The sequence below is a fragment of the Lampetra planeri genome, chromosome 68, assembly GCF_965212315.1.
Source record: "Lampetra planeri chromosome 68, kcLamPlan1.2.h2, whole genome shotgun sequence".
Classification (NCBI taxonomy): Eukaryota; Metazoa; Chordata; class Hyperoartia; order Petromyzontiformes; family Petromyzontidae; genus Lampetra; species Lampetra planeri.
The window spans coordinates 877,872-892,686 of NC_136173.1; the positions used below are offsets into that span (position 1 = coordinate 877,872).

Here is a 14,815-nt window from a genome sequence, read left to right on the forward strand (position 1 = left end):
CGCCCGTTTAGCCCCCTCGATCCGGCCGAACAAAAGCTGTTTAGGCATGCGGTGGCTGGGCATGCAGGCTACATGACCCAGCCAACGCAGCCTTGCCTGCCGGAGGAGCTCACCGATGGGACTTTGCCCTGATCTTTCAAGGATTTGTGAGCTCCTCACACAAAATAAGTATAGACAACACGTTCTACTTAATTAAATAGACTTTTTGATAAATGTTTCTCCTACAACATCAGAGTGCAGCGCCACATTAAATACGCACTACAATGGCGATTTGAAGCATGTTTTTTTTTGGGGGGGGGGCAGAGCTTTGTGACGTTATATTTGAGGGGGGGTCTGACTTTTTATGACGCCGTGTGACGAATGGGGGGGCGGGTCAAAAAGCGTCCAAAATCGCGTCACGTCATTTATGGACGGCCCCTAACTTCCATGAGACGTCATCCAGAGTCGGCACGATGTCAGGAGATCTTCCTGGTGCTTGTTTTAAGTTCTTCGGGTTAATGCAGATTCGCAGTTTTTTCTTTCTGGCTTCTTCACAACCACCATGTTGCTTATCCAGTCGGCTGCGTCTGTCACCGATGCGACGTGGCCATCTGCTTCAACGCTTGCCCAGCTGCGCCTTTACCCCTGGCTTCGATGGCAACTGGTACACGTTGTCCTGGTGTAATGGTTGGATCTAGTTCAAAGCGGACTTCCCCCGGGAACGGATTCTATTGGCCCATGGAAGACATCGTCGTATGCTGTGACCCACTGCAGCTTCACCAGGGGCCCCCGCTCCACTGGCGAATCGCATCAGTCCCAGACGCTCACATGTCAGCACCCGGCGGTTGCTGATTCGCTTCAATTATTTCAAATTCTGGCTTGTGACCTTGCCCCACGTATGCAACACAGCCACATACTCGAAGGGCGTGTTTCTAAATGCGGAGGGGAAAAATCCACGTGACCACGGGGAGACCGACACGCAAACTCCAAATATACAGCAGGCGTCAGGGTCGGAATCGAACCCACGTCTTCCTGCATATCAGGCGAGGTAGCTAACATCTCTCACCTGTTCTGAATGGGTTCTCATGTAGCTAAAACACACCGTACAACTGGCCCAACAACATCTCAAATCATCATGGGACTTCCTTTGCCAGTACCAAAATATGAGAATAGGGTTTCCCCTTTTTACTGGTAACAAAACAGGTGTTAAGATGTAAAAACACCAAACTGACACCTTTTACAAGGATTACTCTTTGGTTAGTTTGGTAAAGTCACGTAGAAAGAAAAATAAATAAACATTTTTTTTGCAATGTAATGCAATGCAACACAGAGAGTCGGCTAACACACAGTTAACGCATATCCTGGTTTATTACGATCTCCAAAGACTGCTAAATTTGAAGTTAAGTGTGAAATTTGACAAACAGAGACACAGAGAAAGAGAGAGAGAAAACAAACTTACATCCTCCCCGTAGAGGTGGTTCAAACTTGATTTGAAGCTTTCGTGACTGTAGGAATTACTCTTTGGTTCTTTCGGTAAAGTCACGTAGAAAGAAAATGTATTAAATAATAGAATACCGTTTGAGACTAGCTTCAAAAGAAAGCTGTCTCTGGTGTGGACCAATCAGTTTCAAAGACAATGCATATATTATCAGAGTATATTTTTTGTTTGCATTCTGACCACAAGTATTGTGGTTAATGCAGACATGATTCCTTGTAAAAGATTTCAGTTTGGTGTTTTAACATCTTAACACCTGTTTTGTTGCCAGAAAAAAGAAGAAACCCTATTCATCTTCTTGGTTCTTTCGGTAAAGTCACGTAGAATGGAAATAATAAAATAATAAAAATACAACATAATAAAATTATTCTCACGACGTTTCGGCCACAACGTAAGCAGCCGTCCTCAGGTGGAGAGCAGGTCTGTCGAGTAGACAGAGGCTGAATGTCCTCAGGTGGAGTCTGAATGTCCTCAGGTGGAGAGCAGGTCTGTCTACTCGACAGACCTGCTCTCCACCTGAGGACGGCTGCTTACGTTGTGGCCGAAACGTCGTGAGAATTATTTTATAATGTTTTATTTTTATTATTTTATTATTTCCATTCTACGTGACTTTACCGAAAGAACCAAGAAGATGAATCCCTGCAGTCACGAAAGCTTTAAATCGAAAAGAAACCCTATTCTCAACATCTCAAATGCTAACATTTTATTAGCACGGTTGGCTACCTATCTACTCTCCTGGGTACAGCTTCAGCTCGCTATCATTTGGCTCTATCTGGGTCCTGGATGCTGGCTCCATCTTGTCTCTCAGATTCACTACATCACAAGTTAACCCCGTGTCCAGTTGGCAGGATTGTAGCTTCTTGTTCGGCATTCGGTTTACGAAACCATTTCCGGCCTTTTCAATGTTTAGCTGTGCTGCATTCCTTTGAATAAACTGCGTCAACGCTGTGGAGATCTTTATCGTCGTTCTCCTGACCCGTGCGTAGTATGCAGCTTTCGCACCCAAGTTGGCAGTTCGCGTGATGGGCACACTTTGGCAAAGTCATTTGGGCCATCACGCAACCTGCACCTTCTCCCGTACGCTCCTCTTTCAGACGCCCGTGTACCCTCGGCCACGATACTTGCACTGTGGAATAGCAGCTTTGGAAAAGCTTTTTGCTGTTGTTCGCCACACCACCCTGCTGTGCCTTCGCAGTACTTTTCCTGCTCCACTGATGCTGTCGATCTTGCGGTCGATCTGCCGTGTCTGCAGTGTGTCCCGCTCCACGGCTTTCGGGTGTTGTTTGAGTTGCGCTCCAGTCCAACCCCCGCTCTCTTGGAAGACGGCGCCGCGTGTTCTCACTCGTTACATCCAGAACGAACCTGAGCTCCGCTTTCAGTGAGACATCCTCGCAAGTCGCTACAGCTTTCTTTCTCAGTCGTGTGATGAAGCCGTTAATTGATTCGCCTTCCCTGTGCTTGCAGCGGCCAAACTCCAATATTCCATAAGCAGTCAACTCTCGATCGTCCGTGCTAATGGCGGATAATTCAAAATTGCCGATAAAAGCATCAATTTTCCACATATCTCTTTGCCGAAAACCACTCAGAGAGGTATACATTGTTTAAGTTAAGAACATTTTGTTTGTTAATGAACAAAACTAAAATTTGTAGTAAAGGATGTATTGATCTTGTTTTGTTGCAAAAGCCCATTGAGATTCAGAGCGATTGCTAACGATCGACTGATCTATGATGCGCGTGCGCAGTGACAATAACACTTTCCTGCTCCCGCCCAGCAGAAGACTCGGCCCACTAAGTGGATGACAGCAGAGCCACAGCCAATCAACATCAATCAAACTCAGCCCACTGAGTGGATGATAGCAGAGCCACAGCCAATAAACATCAATCAAACTCCGCCCACTGTTGTAAAGATATTGCAACTACCGTACTGCAAAGGCAATCGCGTAGACCGGAGCAACATATTTGTTCCGCTTAAGCACCATGTGACGTGTAGTAAACATTTCCCAGAGTAACAATGTACGACTTTTAGATTAATTTGGGCTTCAGGGAAAATCCATAAGTTATTAATTTAGATAAAAATATAGGTGCGTGGTTAATCCGAAAATCGTATAAACCACTCACGGATAATCGATAGTCTACTGCATCGCCTTTTTTGCAGGCCTGAACCAGGCTTCCAAGGCGTCCAAGATGACCATCGCATCTCCTCGTTGCTCCTCGATGAGGAAATGATTTTGTCTGTCCACGTGGTTGCACTCACTGCCCATCACTCTCCTCAGTGTGGGCTCCTTTGCACCTCTGCGGGTTTCCCATTTAGGCCTGTCGCTATGGAGTCGTCTTCAAAATAAGCCCAATTTCCAGCTCCAATCGCCACTCATCTTCACATGGCTGTCAACCCCTTATCAGTGCCTACCTTATTACAGACTAATTCAGAACTTATTGGTCACCCCGTGCCCTTATAAATCTCAACGTTCATCCTACATAATCCCATCACATGGGAGAAACACAAACAAATAGACAAAAAAGGTGCCCGTATTGCAACGGCTGTACGCCGTATGGATCTGAAAACTAAATTTCCATGTACAAGAATACGGGGTAAACCGTATGGGTTGACAGGTCAATCTTCATGCCTCCAGGAGCTGGGATATCATTGGCAGCAGCCATGATTCTGAAGAATGCTGTGCTTTCTAACCGCCAAGCCTTTAGACAATCCCTCATGTGAACTCACAGTTCTACAGCCCACTGTACTCACTAATCTCACACCTTCAGTCAAGTCGCATTATTTAGAGGTCTATCCACTTCTGACACCATGTTATAGAGTCAATGAATAACGACAGCAAACTTGTGTCTGAGATCAGCAGCCATGTTCAAAAGCCAAGTTCCAAAGAGCAATAACATCATGCCATAATGCAATACCCACACCACGTAACTCCCCAACACCACCCTGTGTAGAGCACGAGTTGAACTTAAGCAGAGGTCTCATTGCCTACCCCAACTCCAGCCGCTTCACACAAATGGCTGACTAAACTATAAACGAAACTATTTTTGTTTTACCAGGTAAGGCCCACTGAGCTACACAGCTCTTTTTTTAGAAGCGACCTCGCCATCACGAAACGTAGCTTAACGAAATGGCTTACTACGTGGGAATTGACAGCAGCCAGATACTCTAAATACAGGTTGATTCTAAATGTGGAGGGAAAAAAAACTGGAAACGGAGAAAAATCCACGCGATGAGAGAGAGACACGCAAACTCCAAATATACAGCAGCAGGCATCATCAGGGCCGGGTTCGAACCCACGACATCCTGCATACCAGGCGAGATAGTTAATATCTCCTACACTGTAAAAATGACAACTCAAAATTGTTCACCTTACTAAGATTTTTGCATTCACTGACAATAAAATTGCTAGTTGGAACTTGAACTATCTGTTGTAAGCCACTTGAACTCACTTTCAGACGTTTCTGAGTAAAAGTTCATCTTACTTTATAAATTGAGTTGATTTTATTTTTAAGTTGTAGTTGACACCCAGTTAAAGTGAGGTCAACTTATCTGCGCATGCTCATTTGAAATTTGTCATGGCAACCGGCTGCCACGGGGTTTCCAAGGATTTTGCCAGGAGCTCTCTTCGACAGTTTGAAAGTTTGCGTCCGCCATTTTGTCACGATGCCAGCGGTAAATTTCTCTGACTTCTTGGCCGAAGATAAACAACATTCATTCTAACAGGTAAGCTAATCATATGAATATGTATATGCATTTGGTATTTGTATTACATTTCATTGCGCGAAACAAAATCGATAAATCATAACCAGGCGAGGCGTTAATGGCAATACAAAATCCCACACTTGCTAACGTTAATTGGTTAGAAGCTAACGTAGCTTATTTTGAACAGCTAAGCTCAATATAATTCTTGTCCACATATTAATTGAAAGATTTGTGTTGCCGTTATGTTTGTTATTCTCGATGAATGATATGGCATTGTTTTATGCACGTCTGCTTTGCTCATTGACCTGAAACCGAAGCACCGGCGGTAACAGTTCACATTGCTGCTCGTGATCAAGGTAGAACTAACGTGCTAAAACTTTGATACAAAACTTCGGTTTGATACGGTTAACTAGATTTATATAGCTTCTAGCATGCGACCTTTGTGTAGGGCTGGGTAAGTTGCCGAGTTCGATACTTTTTAGGTAACGTTACCGACCGAATTGCCTCGATACTATCGAGTAACTTTATCTAAAAATGACATGTGGTTCGGTTCCAGTTCCAGAATTCGATAACGTTACCTAAGGAGTTAACTCGTCAACGTCAGTGCTCAAACAAATACATATGAAATGCACAACGACACACATAAAGTCGCTCACGCACACTCATATTATGAGACGCGCGCGCGCACCCACAACTTTTCACACGCATACTTATATGAGACGACGCAAGCACACACACACAAACTCTCCGCGCACATATTCATATGAGACGCGAGCACACACACATAATACCTTAAAGATGTGGAAAAGTCGATCAAAAGTGTGGGTACATTTCTCCAGGCTCGATGCCAACAGCGCGCGATTCAGTATTCGCATTAAAATAATTGCTGCAAAGACCGGTACCACGACAAATATGATGAAGACCTTGACAGTGCACGGAGTAAACATAAGAGCAGAAAGTTGCTCCGTCTTCGACTGGTAAATGAAGAGATACCTTGTTGATCACTCCAGTGTTTATATTTCAATAAATAACCTACTGAATGTAACGTTACACACTGTCGTTCAAAAATGTGTTGGTTTGTCAGAATTTGTTTTCTGTAAGGATGCATTAAAGTTATCAAAGGGTGACATTACAACGTGTAATGTTACAAAATATTTCGTTTTTAAATAAATCTTTTTTGAATTTTTTATTCATCAAATAATCATTAAAAAAATTATCATAGTTTCCAAAATATTAAGCAGCAAACTGTTTTCATATTTCTGAAGGGTCATTTGACACTGAAGTAATGATTTTGAAAATTCAGCTTTGATATCACAGGAGTAAATTACATTTTGAAATATATTAAAATAATATTTTAAATTGTAATACTATTTCACAATATTAAGTTTTACTGTATTTTTTTATTTTTTAAAAATCAGTTTTGGTGAGCATGAGCTCTTTATAAAAAAAATGTGTTCCTTTGTGCACTGGCTAAGGAGCATGAGTCAAACTAAAAAAATAAAACCAAAGTTTTTCTGAGGTAATGTGTTATGTATAGGGATGGGAATTGATAAGGATTTAACGATTGCTTATCGATCCGATTCCTTATCGATTCTCATTGGGTGAGGGAATAAGTACAAATGTGTTTGTTTGTATTAACTCGCTTTAATATCTGATCAGAAGACAGAGCACATACTGTATACACAAATTATGTGTAGCAACCTCAGAACAAATCTAAAAGTATAGGTGAGCTACTTCTCAAAGTGAGTGTGTGTGTGAGTGAGCATGTGTGCGTTTGTGTGTGAGTGAGTGAGCGCGAGAGAGTGTGTGTGCGCTAGTGAGTGAGCGAGAGTGTGTGCGTGAGCACTAGTGAGTGAGTGTGTATGTGTGCGCGTGTGTGAGTGAGTGAGCGCGAGAGAGTGTGTGTGCGCGCGCAAGTGTGTGTGTGTGCGCATGAGAGTGAGTGAGTGTATGAATGTGTGTGAGATAGCACGCGATGGCTTGTCGGAAAGCAACATGGCGTCCCGTTAAAGGCCTCATTATACTTCTGCGTCGAACTTCTGCCTCTGCCATGTTTGCCACGTTCTTAATCAAAACAATGCAGCGCGTGTGTGACATCATGACACATTTGCAACGAGCGGAACCGATACGCGGAATTGTTAAGCAGGCATGCTAACGGTTCCAAGGAATTGATTCACTGGGCACCGGTTCTGAAGAAGAATTGGTTCTCGGTTCCCATCCCTAGTTATGTAATCTTTTTAAAATGGATTTCATAAAATTGGTATCGAAAAAAGTATCGCTAGGAACCGGTATCGAAACTGAGGTATCGAAATTGGCACCGGATCGAAAGATTTTGAACAATACCCAGCCCTACCTTTGTGTGTTTTAGCCCTGAAGCTCAACAGCATTAATGTGAACGGTTGCGAAGTATGTCACTGTGTTAATTTTCTCCTCTTATTTTGTGCTAGGTTTTCTATGAAGTGTCGCTTCTGCAGCTTTGCCAGTGCCAGTCAAGAACGTCTGCTTAGGCACCATCGGCTCAGGCACGGTAGAGGAGCTTACTGGCCGTGTGTTTACGGTGACTGTGTATGTACTTTTAAAACACCTGGCGCCTTAAAGTCACATTTGACCAGATCACATTTTAGGACAGCCAAAATACATGATAAATTCACCTTTTTTTGTAATCTATGTGAATTCCGGGAAATCTGCACGCAACAGTCTTTCTTCAAACACCTTGGACGCCATTTAAAAAAACATGAGACTGTGTGTTGCCCCTTCTTGAGATGTAGTTTTAAAACAAACAATCTAAAGACTTTTAGTTCACACAAAAGTAGGAAACACAAGCATGGTGATATCAGAACCTGTTTAAGAGCAGACTTAGAAAATGAACCTGTGTCCATTGAGACAGATTCCTCTGACCAACCATTAGGTATCTGTAGTGAGGAAGATACACTTCCAGGTAGTTCTGGAAATTCAGATGTCCAAGAAAAGGAGGAGTATGTAGATGCTGAGACTCTTGAACACAGGGCTGCTGGATTTTTTCTACGTATGCAAACTGAATTACATGTTAGTAGACACGCTGTACAGAAAATAGTTGAGGGGTTTAATGATATTTTACATCTTTCAAAATCCCACTCGCAACCAGGTATCAAAGCAGTGCTTGCAGAACACGGCATTGAATTAGATGATAGCGTTCTCCATAAGATTAATGATGCTGTCTTGGAAACAAATCCATTAATTGTAAGCACTCAAGGAAAGGGTGCATTGGCCACTGATCACAGGAGAAATCTTTTTTTTAAAGATAAGTTCCCTGTAATTCAGCCTACTGAGTATACATATAAAATAACCCATAAACAAACATTTGTTTATGTTTCAATCCTCCAGGTTCTTGGGACTTTGTTGAGACAGCCAGATTTTGTGGAGAAGTTGGTGTTTAGTCAAGGGGACAACCCAGGTAAATTTTGCTCTTTTCGAGACGGACAGTACTACAAAGACAATGGTCTTCTGGGTGTGCAAGATGCAAGTATCTCTATAGGACTTTACATAGATGACCTGGAACTATGTAATCCTTTGGGGTCCTCAAAAAAAATCCATAAAATTACTGCTGTCTATTGGATTTTGTTGAATTTACCAAGCAAGTTTCGCTCTACTCTCCCCCTAATTCAACTGGCTTGTCTTGGAAAAACTGTCGATGTCAGACAATTTGGGTATGATGCCTTTCTTTATCCTTTGATTAAGGATCTTGGATATCTTGAAAAGATAGGAGTGTATATTGAGACTCTAGATACATTTGTAAAGGGAACAGTGTTCTGTGTCTGTGCTGATAACCTTGGTGCACATAGCTTAGCAGGTTTTCAGGAAGCTTTAAATGTCGAAAAATTCTGCAGATTTTGTTGCATCAGTCGAGACCAAATTGGAAATTGTGAGCCAAGGAACTTTCCACTGAGAACTGCTACGCAACACGATTCTTTTGTGGAACAACTCAAGTTGAGTGATAAGCCTAAGCCATGTGTGAATGGTGTTAAATCATCCTGTGCTTTAAGTAAGTTGTCTTTCTTCCACCCAGTTACTGGATTTCCCCCTGATCTTTTGCATGATCTATTTGAAGGTGTTGTCGCAGCGGAATTAAGTTTGTGTTTAAAAGAATTGATTAGAAAAGGTTTCATTACATTCGATGGACTGAATAACCGCATAAAACAGTTTCCATACAAATTCTCTGATTTGGTCAACAAGCCACATGCAATTACAAAGACAAGCCTTGTATCTGGAAAGGTAAACGGTAACGGACATGAAAACTGGGCACTTTTACGTTTGCTACCTCTCTTGATCGGGAACTATATACCTGAACAAGAGCAGTCATGGGAAATTTTAATGGACCTTAAAGAGATTGTGGAGATTACGGTGTCTACTACGTTATCAGAGGGAACATTATGTTACTTGGGGAATAAATTGTCTGACCATCGCCAGTTACTCACTGACACCTTTCCTGAATTTAAGTTGAAACCAAAGCATCACTTCATTGATCACTATGTGCATCTCACACGGTGCTTTGGGCCATTAGTGGATCTGTGGACGTTTAGATTTGAGTCTAAGCATAGTTTTTTCAAACAGGCAATCAATGATGCTCACTGTTTTAAGAATGTACTACTCACCCTTTCCACTAAGCATCAACACCTCATGGCATATCTTCTTTACACACAGCAATTGTTCAAGCCAAAATTGCATGTTGGTAGTGTAGATAGAGTGAAAATATCATCTTTAGATGAAAAGCTCAGGACAGGACTAGAAAAGAAGTACCCAAATGAAGATGATGTGTCTCTTGCTAAAGAAGTACATTTGTATGGGACCCAGTATGTGAGGGACATGATAGTGTCTGCGGGTGAATGCAGTGGACTGCCAGAATTCTTTAGAATACTACACATATTGGTGGACAAGTGGTGTAAAGTGTATTTTGTCACCGCAAGATTATCATCTTGGTACATGGAACATTATCGGTCTTACCAACTTATTGATAACTGTCACTCAGATGTAGAGATCCTGGATCCAGAGACTTTGAACGATTACCACCCATTGGCTGCATACCAAGTTGGTAGAACTTTGATGGTGACCCCAAGGGCTTGGCTACTGCAGTAAATTGAAATGGTAAGCACCTTTCTGTTTGTATGTTTTCATAATTTTGTCATGTGTTAATGACTTGATTTTAAGTCTTCAAGGTACAGTCATGGCCAAAAGTATTGGTACCCCTCCGGATGTGTTGGTTTTCGAGCAAAACTCACAAACTTTTGAAGGTGTTTTTAATGTAATAACCAAACCAGGATATTTTCAATAGCTCAACAGAACTGAAACAACAAAAATTGGTTTCCTCAAATTCAACACAAAATATCACCAAAATACTGCGGGAAGTGAATACTGCATGGTCAAAAGTATTGGCACTCAAAATAACCGTCTTTTGCTGTGATACAAGCACACTTTTCATTGTTAAAATCCACAGCTAAGGTTATGGATAGTCAGACATCAGCTGTGGTAGCATTCCTGAGAAGTATAAGCCCATTTCTAAAGGATAATAAAGTCGATTCTACTTGAAGAAAACCTTATACTGTCCATATAAACCAACAGATGTATAGTAAGTAAACTGGAGATTTTTGTCCGTTAGAAATGGGCTGATATTTCTCAGGAGTGCTACCACAGCTGACGTCTGACTACCCATAACCTTAGCACTGGATTTTAACACTGAAAAGTGTGCTTTTATCACGGCAAAAGACACTTGTTGTGAAGGGTGCCAATACTTTCGACCATGCAGTATTCACTTTCCACAGTATTTTGGTGATATATTCTGTTACATTTGGGGAAACCAATTGTTGTTTCAGTTGTGTTGAGCTATTGAAAATATCCTGGTTTGGTTATTTTATCAAAAAACCTTCAAAAGTTTGCGAATTTTGCTTAAAAACCAACAATTCTTGAGGTGTGCCAATACTTTTGGCCATGACTGTATATGGCTTCAGTTTAAAGTGTCATGCAAATATCTGTTCTTCTTTTGTCCTCACAGGCTTTGTTGCTTCTGGTCCACATAAATCCCAAACTCGTCCGTAAGATTCGGCTGACCAAAGCTCCTGAAACTTTAGAGGAACTGTACAATGAACTGCGTCAAAAACTTGAACTTGTGGGTGAATTCTGTATACAGTATGAAGACTCAGACTTTGGCCAGGCAGTTTGCAACCTGATTGACATAGCAGAGTTACCTTCAGAAAAGGCTGTCTTGCATATTCTGTGGAGCAATGAGGACATGCCATCACCACCACCTCCAACACCAACTCGGTCATCCTCCATCTCTTCCCTTGACACAGCCATCATTGGATCTCCAGGCTCAATCCACAGCTTATCTTCAGTTGTGCGGACATATAGGAGTAATGTTTCACAGTGGCCCACTCCGTTCCCAGTACCAGAATTCTCATATGATGTGGAACTGATACTCCGCAAGGGGAATGACACGTTTGAATTATTAGGGAAGGGTTTACATGTAACCAGAGATGTGAAAAAAGAGATTCTGGACAAGTTGGCACAAGAAATATTTTCTGTGAAAGCCTACCCTGAAAAACATGAGTTTGATTCTGTTGCTGCTGAACTTGTCAACAAACATCCCTGCCTCAAAGAGCCTGGTGGTGGTACTGGATATGCGGGATGGACAACCAGCATAAAGTACAAGATGGGGAACTACAGATCAAAACTACGTCAAGCTGGATGTAATGAGGTTGGTGTCAACAGGAGATCAAGAAGGGAGGAGGCGGATGATCATGGTGTCAACAGGCAAAGAAGAGATGATGATGATGGGGATGGTGGTCCGGAGGGAAGGTTTTCCTTGAAAAAACCAAAACGAGGTGAGGTCAACCATGTACCAGATCATCCTGAAAGCTACACCCAGGATGACTTGGAAGACCTGAGGTCTTCCCTGGTTGAAGCCATGAAGAAGAAAAACAAGGACATGGAGTTCATCAAACAGAAGATGGACATCACATTCTCCCTTAGGAGAATGGAGATTGTAGAGATGGAGCCCATGGTCTCAGAGGTTCTGGAGAGGTGGCCCGGTCTATTTCTTGAAGAACAGGTAAGGAATCTTTTTTTTTCTTGAACTTGGTGCATTTGTGTTATGTTTTTTCCATGATAGTGTATGTAGGTTAATTTGTATTATGGCTTTGAGTTTGCAGTCTTAATTATAACAATGAAATCACACTATCAGCTTGTTGTATTTGTATTGCATTTGTTTAATTCAGATTTGTCAAGAGTTCACTCGTGTGACCACCAAGGACCTGATGGGAACATTTAAAGCTGCCCTTGAGATGTTGACCCCTCGTCTGCTGAAATTGTATCGTGCCAGGAAGTGCGCCTTTAGTCGAGAGATGGAAACCCTTTTGGAAATGCTTGACAAACAGGTTGTTATATTGACTACAAGGCCCTTTCTTGGTAACACTTTACAATTTGGTTCGTTAGTTAACATTAGTTAACTACATTAGTTAACATTAACTAATAATGAACTGCACTTATACAGCATTTATTCATCTTTGTTAATGTTAATTTCGACATTTACTAATACTTTATTAAAATCTTATTAACATGAGTTAATGCACTGTGAACTAACATGAACAAACAATGAACAGCTTTATTCATATTAACTAACATTAACAAAGATTATTAAATACCATAACAAATGTATAGTTCATGTTAGTTAATACATTAAATAATGTTTAATAAATGAACCTTATTGTAAAGTGTTACCCTTTTCTTCAGTTTGTCCACTAATATTTAAACCATTAATCAAGAAGGAACTACCAAGCTAGCACTCTGCACTTTTGATGGAATATAACTTAATAATTTTTTTGCATCAGCTACATTGGTGAGCGAGTTCCATCTTGATTGTCTATTTAATACAGTAATATTTAAAGGATACGTTCACGGTTTTGCACTTTGAGCCTCCTCTGTGGGTTGATGAAATAGTGTTTGACACCCGAATTTTGACTATTGGTCCAGTCTTGAGCTTTTGGCTGATTTAGAATCGGCCCTGCCATGCTTCAGAATGGCTAGCTACATGCATTCACAAACCTGTCTTTAAATCAACCCTAAACGTTCGTTTTCAAAGATGTGCAACTCACCGATTGGTTAGTGGTGTTCGTTGAGTGTTCGTCAAACACTCTATTTCAGCCAAGATAAAAGTGCAAGGGCTCAAAGTGCAAAATAGTGAACTTATCCTTAAAAGACAAAAATAAACACTAACAAACTAACAGAGCCTGCAATTATTTTATCTGCCTACATGCACAATTGTAGAGATGGGAATACAAATGGAACCAAGTGCACATACAGGAGTACATTTCACAGAGCTAAACAAAAGTATTTGTTTGTTTTTATATTCTTCCAAAACAGACATCTGACATCACAAGTCATCGCAGACAGGCAGCTGTGGAAGGTCTTCCCATATTTCTGCGGGAGAATACTGAGAAGCTTTTCTCTAGATGCCTGGTGAGTGCAGCTTGGAAGACCTTCAGCTTTTAGTAGTGTTGTATAGCAAAGAGGCCATACACAAATAGACATCACTCTTTATTGACTAGTTTTCTACAGGACATTATTTCAGTGGTGTTTTTGTTTTGTCAGGCAACTGATGCAGATGACAAACAGGTGAAAGGCATCAAGATGGGGGTCCTCACAGTGCTTGATGATGATGACGACACAGTCATTAATATTGCCCTTGTGTTGGAGGAAACCATTGTCCTGAAAGACATCCCAGACACCCCGACTGCGCTTGCGTATCTTTTTGGCTTGCTTTATGCCCTTAACATGGAGTTCCCAAAAGACATCAAGTATACCTGTGAAACTATCCAGCACATTTTCATGGAAATGTCCACCAATTGCTCACAGCGTGTCCGGAGCTTCAAGACCAAGCTGTTAAACCAGTGATTCATTTTCCATGGGGAAGATTTATTTTATCATGTTTGTTCATTTATGTTTGGATATTTTGTAAGTCTTCACATGGACCACCTTATAGTTTTTATGTTGTTCTTTTATTTTGACTAAAAAAAAATCTGTTATTTGTAGCTGTCATATAACTGTCACGAGAATATTGATTGTTTCTCAGTAGAAGCAAGCTGTGTTTCACAATTACTGTTATAGCCTGCGTGTTTGCATTTTTGGCTAATTTCAAAGTTCAGATAATTCAGAACGTTTAGACAATTTGGCTTTTTCAGCTGGGGATTTACACATTTCTGAATTAATACTTAGGCACTATACAACTGTTTATCGGTCATCTTTGACAATATTGCATTATTTGTAAGGTCTCAACAAGAGTCGGAAAGTAAAAAAAAAGATGTATTTGCTTTGGGTATAACTCGTTTACATTGCCCAATGCCCATACTGATGTCATTATGGAATTGTAAAGCTGTGCCAAAGTCGTTCAAATAAACATGCATAAATTAACAGTTTTACTGTCAGTGGATGATTTAGTGTGTGTGTGGGGGGGGGTAATTTAAACTCAAAATAGTAAGCTTTTACAGACTTAAAAGTTCCAGTAACTTGAACTAAAAAAACTTAGTTGTACGAACTTGAAAAACTTAGCTGACGCAACTTAATAATAGTTGTTCTTCAAAACTTAAAAAATTAAGTTGATATCTTCAACTCAAAAA

At 41.1% G+C, this 14,815-nt stretch overlaps 1 long non-coding RNA gene across 5 annotated transcripts; it reads left to right on the forward strand.

Annotated features, from left to right (window-relative positions):
- The first annotated feature begins 2,770 nt into the window (after window positions 1-2,770).
- Window positions 2,771-14,609, forward strand: LOC144737329 (uncharacterized). Of its 5 annotated transcripts, none has more exons than XR_013588935.1 (7): window positions 2,780-5,192; window positions 7,619-7,736; window positions 8,535-10,292; window positions 11,197-12,252; window positions 12,419-12,577; window positions 13,563-13,658; window positions 13,791-14,609. It is a non-coding gene; the product is annotated as an uncharacterized LOC144737329 (long non-coding RNA). The 5 variants fall into 5 exon arrangements; XR_013588937.1 differs by having other exon boundaries at window positions 2,787-5,192; window positions 7,619-8,604; window positions 10,177-10,292; XR_013588938.1 differs by having other exon boundaries at window positions 3,517-5,192; window positions 10,177-10,292.
- Window positions 14,610-14,815: the final 206 nt, after the last annotated feature.